The sequence below is a fragment of the Solanum stenotomum genome, chromosome 9 (assembly GCF_019186545.1).
Source record: "Solanum stenotomum isolate F172 chromosome 9, ASM1918654v1, whole genome shotgun sequence".
Classification (NCBI taxonomy): Eukaryota; Viridiplantae; Streptophyta; class Magnoliopsida; order Solanales; family Solanaceae; genus Solanum; species Solanum stenotomum.
In genome coordinates, this window is record NC_064290.1 from 6,998,898 (window position 1) to 7,004,897 (window position 6,000).

Consider the following 6,000-nt stretch of genomic DNA (forward strand, 5'->3'; position numbering starts at 1 on the left):
TACGGTTCATGGAGCACGAAAATGCAATATTACTTTCTCGGCCAGAAATTATGAGATATCGTCGATGGATCAGACACCACACCACCAACAGATGCTGAAGCAGCAAAAAGGTAAAAGGTCAAAGTTGGAAAGGCCATGTATGCTCTCATTGTAACCATCGAGGATGAGTTCCTACAACGGATTAAGAATGCCAAGACACCCAAAGAAGCTTGCGACACCTTGGTAACGGTTTTTACAAAGAAGAATGATGCAAGATTACAAAGGCATGAAAATGAGCTTTTGTCGATCTCTCAACGGAATATGACGATCAGTTAATACTTCTCAAAGGTAAAATTTTTATCTGATGAACTATCAGAGTTAGATCCAGAGAATGCTATCATATAGACAAGAATGAGGAGAATCATTGTTCATGGTTTAAGGCCAGAGTACAAAGGCATAATTACAGCCACACGGGGATGGACCACAGAACCAACTTTATCTGAGTTGAAAAATATGTTGGCAAATGAAGAAGATTTGGAGAAGCCATTATCAAGTCTCACTATAAAAGACGAAGATAAGGCGTTCTTCAGCAAACGACAAGACTATCAAAAGAGAGAAGCAGAGAGAAGCTCACGTCCAAGGGGAGACCAAAAGAATCAACATCAAAGAACTCAACGACAAAACAAGCAGGCGAAAGGTTTCAACAACCGACTAATGAAGAAGTGCTACAATTATGGAAATAAAGGACATTATATATGCTAGAGACTGCTGGTATAAGAAAGCTGAAGGTAAAGTAGCTACTTCTACTCTAAACAAGAAATATGAAGAAGAAGTTTGGGATTTCGAAACCTCTTATGCAGTTAAATAAACTAATCAACAAGAGGACCTTGTCACCTGTCATTCTAACTGATAGATTATTAACATAATTGGATCGTTGATTCAGGATGTTCACATGACTGGTGGTGAGAAAAAGCTCATTAACATGAGTGAATATAAAGGCGGTCGAGTAGTGGTGAGTACAAATAATTCAAAAATGCCAATAACTCATATTGACGGTGTTTGTGCCTCATCACAACTAAAGACAAGTGGAACTTCAAAATGTTTATCATGTTCCAGGTATGAAGAAGAACTTATTCTCTGTGTCACAACTAACAGCTTCAGGAAACTATGTTGTGTTCGAATTGGATGACGTGAAGGTTTATCAAAGCTTAAAAGTAACAAGCTCGCTAATCATGGAGGGAAGAAGATTAGATTCAATCTATGTCATTCCAGCCGAAATAACTTATGTGGTATTTGATGAAGCATCATCATGGTGGTTTGAAGAAGTTACCCTGCCAGGTTCAATAACTCTTGAGAAAAAGTTGCAACATAAGCTCAACGAAATATAACAAGAGAACACGATTGAATATTACCAGGAGGTATCTCCACAAAAGAAAAAGAAAAACTTATGTCAAACTGGAGCTTGTGAGACACCAGATGAGTTGAAAGAAGTCCAAGAAGCGTCACAATCGCAACTAAGGAGGTCTGCACAACTAAAGCATCCAAACACCAAGTACATAGATGCAGCATTAACCAAGGTGGTTAACAACAAAGAGACTACTACCTTTGAAAAAGCTTCAAAGAGTAGGGATCGGAATAATCCAATGAAGGTGGAAATCCTCAAAGAGCATGGACATCATGATGCTTGCAAAGTTTCAGGAATCGCTCACAACAGATACAAAGAAAAAAATAAGTTGGTGTTGAGGGGGAGTGTTAAGAATTCATCACCAACTTAATTATTTACTTAAAATAAGTCAAGAAAAATCTAGAATATTTTGAAGTTGTAGAGAATTGAAAGAAGATCTCTAAAATGAATATTCTAGAGAGAATAGTCTAGAAGTGTTCTAGAAAAGGTAGTTCTAGAAAAAAATAGTTAAGAATATTCTAGAAGAGAGTAGTATGTAATATCTCTCTAGATTCTTCCATCACCTCCAATAAATAGAGGTGGTTCATTTGATATGTAAGTAAGTAACCAAGTAAGTAACAAACCGAGAGAGCAAGCAAGTGTGAGTGCTCAAGTAAGGAGTGTTGTTAAAGCAAGCAACAAGTGTAATCAAGATTGTAAGACCAAAGCGGGTCCTTACGTTTGATATAATAAAATTCAAGTTGTGAGAAGTCGATTGTGCTCCTCGTCTCCAAACAATATATCCAACAGAATTATAGCCACCCCAGAGTGTCCAGTCAAAAAATTATGTTATATATATATGTCAAATTCTGCGTTTAAAGGATATATATTTAAAGTTGGACACTCTTGACAAAAGCTATGCCTTTAGTATAGTGATAGTGGATGTCCATTTGGATCAAGTAGTTCTGGGTTAGAACCCCATAGCACAATGTTTTTTTTTTTTGTTTTTTGTTTACAACAAGTCATGATTTGTACAAACATCATTATCTATTGTTGAACATTCTTGATAAAATTTCTGGCTCCATCACTGGACACTTAAACTTATATAAAGTTGAACAGATAGACACATGTGTCTTATGTGACATATACAAATCATTTTGAATGTATCTCACGTAAAACGCATGTGTCTGTCTATTTGACGTTCAATTTTAAACAAATTTAAATACCTACTTGTGCACTCCAAAAATTGAAGCAAGACATAGATATCAATTCATGAGGTCAAGTTAAATAACACGTTTATGTATTATACCTTCTACTAATTCCTCTATTTCATTTTACTTGACCAAAGTTAATTTTACACGATTCTTAAGAAAATTTGTATTAGGGTGTATTTTTACTAAACTAACCTCATTGATGAGAAGTCTAAATTTGACTACTAATATCTTATATTGTTATTTAATATTAAGAATAGTATAAATAAATAAATATCCTTTGTATTTGTGATATGATATGGCCAGGAGACACCTTGAATGTTGAAGAGTTCTACAACATTCGAAGAGTATTGAACTTCTTATTTTCATTAAGACTATTTCAATAATGTTTGTTATGCATGTGTTTTCAATTAATGTAATCATATATGTCATTTCACTTTCTTTCGAGAAACATGTGTTGCATATAATTTGACTCGTAAAATTTAATGTTTGTTATAATTAATTAGATTCCAGTAGTTGTTGGTCCATTTTAAAAGATATTGATGTTTTTATGCAAATGCAGATGAGACATGTCTTAAGTAATTTAATCTTTTTATTTTGTTAAGTAGAAATATAAGAACTTTGCTATGTCTTAAGCATTTTCAGTAGAAACTGAAATAATTAATACCCTTAATTAAATGTTACTTATTTAATATAGTGTCTTGGTTCGTAAAAACCACTTGCCTAAATAAGGATAATTTGGAAGGAAAGATATTATTATTTGACCTAGATATAAAATTTTAAAATACACACTTTTGTCACGGGAAAAATGAAAGTTTTGGAAAAAAACATAGCTCCCCGCACAATGATGTACTAATTACTTTAAGAAAGTTATGGACTAAAGTCAAAATTATTAGTGCGCCGTTTCATATTATTTGATTCATGTTGATTTTGATAAACTCTCTTCATCCTCTTTTAGTTGTCATGTTAGACTTTTCAAAAGTTAATGTGACTAATTTTTAAAAGTTAAATTATATTACATTAACTTGATATTTTAAACTAAAAATTTATATATTCAAAAACTATATGAAAAATACTACAAATTGCATTTTTTTATATATCAATATGATAAAAGAAAATACACCATAAAATGTTAGTCAAAATTCTTATAATTTGACTCTAAAAAAAGGAAATCATAACAACTAAAAGAGAACGGCAGAAATATTTTTAATTTTTTAAATTAAAAGTATATTTTATTAAATTAATCTTATAATTAATAATACTTTATAACTCTAAATTTGAATATATATATATATATAAGTAGGCATAAAAATATGTATTTTAAATACAATAGTATATATCTTTGTATATTTGACAAGTAAATGCGATTACTGTTATCCTAACAGATTGAATAATGTAACTTGGCCTAACATAAAACATAAAAGATAAAGCTAATTTGGTATAAATTAATTAAGCTACCTTTTACCACATGGATCAATTAAGTACCAATGACAGCTGAGCATCACCCAAATAAATTATTCAATCTAAATTTAATCGAAATTTTAATACGGACTTAAATATTGAACGAAAAAAAAATAAAATTTATATACATGTTTCATATATATTGTTAGATATTAATTTAGGCTTCTTACCGGCAGTACATATTTACAACTCGAATACATCTCTATGCTACGTGGAACTCTCTTGATTTTCTCTTAATTTATTTATTATAATAAAGTTTGTCGGTTGGCTTCAATATATAATTCGTCCACCCTAATATTCTATTTGTAGTCAGTTCCTTCATGCATGAGCATCTTGACCTTTACTTTAAATAGGTAATAAAATATATACTATAATTTTATTTTATTTTTATTTGATATTTATATTAAAATTTGTGTCGTAATATTGAATATGTTGTACGTAGACTTCTTCACTAATTATGACATTGTAATAATAAATAATGTGTGGGTTAAGCGATCGTCTGTCCATATAAACTAATGTATTCTCCTTTATGTATACACGATAGGATTTAAAGATTCTTTCAGTATCAATTGCTTGTTTATTACAAGAAATTAGTATTTGTAGTTTTAAAAGTAATTTAATTGTATAAATATTTTTAGACTAATACTCAAAACTATAAAATGTTTTTATACTTTAATTAAATCACAATGGGTTGGCTATTCTGCACCCAATTTGTTTTTTGTAAGGAGGCGTTTGTTAAAAAGGCAACCTTACCCTGTTAAAACAGCAGCCAAACGGGACTCACGTGAATAACTTTTGCACGTCTTTTTTACGTTTTCTTTATTGGATGGGGAGGGGGAGGGGGTGGGGTGGGGTAGCTTTTTCTCGACATCTCCGCACTAAAGCTCGACTAATTTTGAATTCGTATCGAAAAAAATTATATTATAAGATAAAACACTCTTAAACAAATACGACTTCATATTCAGGGTGTTCTCAATGAAACATCCACTAATATGAGATGATCTTTTCAGTTCATAAATTATTTTTAAAATATCATTTACCTTTTAAAAGAGATTAGAGTTATACATATATTAGTTATTCTCTCTTTATTTTGCATAAAATAATTAATAAATTTCCTTATAACTTATATGTGTGTAACTTATACGTGTATTAATTATGCGAAAGAAAAATCTGAATCAAATATTATATTAGCAATGTTATGTTTTAGGTGTAAAAGAGAAAAATCCAAGCAAACATTATACAAACTTAGCTAAATTTTATGAGGAGAGGATCTTTTTCCAATTTAAAACCAAATAACAAAGAAACTTATGGTAATTATTATACATGAATTTAATTTCTCACTAACCCGCAACCAAACATGTCATAGGCCTATGGTAATGAATACATAGTTATAGACCCCATAAACTTCATTTTTATAAAATAGTACTACTAGATAGTTGTTCTAAAATATTATGTGAGGAAAATATATAACTTTAATCAAAATATTTAAAATGATGAGTGAACTATCTTCTAAGTAACTAATTATTTTCTTGAAAGAAAATATTTTTTAATTTTCTTATGTGGTTGATCAGAATTTTTGAAAAAGATATTTTAGTAAAATATAATTTTTTGAAAATAACTTCTCAGATGAAAATAAGATAAAACAAGTTTTCGAATTAAAGGTGCACAACAACAAAAGTGAATTTTAATAAAGGGTCCACAGGAAACATATAAGGTCCCTTCCTTCATGGTAATCTCATATTAAATCCAGCCATTATATGTAGAACCGTCAATGAGTTAGGTCCGTTGGGGGGGGGGGGGGCTCTGGCTTAATCCGTAATTTAATAGAATTGGATTATGATTTTTGGAGCCCATTTAAGAAAATAGCTTTTTAGTCCGGCCTGAATAATAAGTCTGTCAATTTATGGGGCTTGAGAAATATGGATAGGGCCGGTTCGTAGGCCAAATAAAAATTAATTAAAAAAT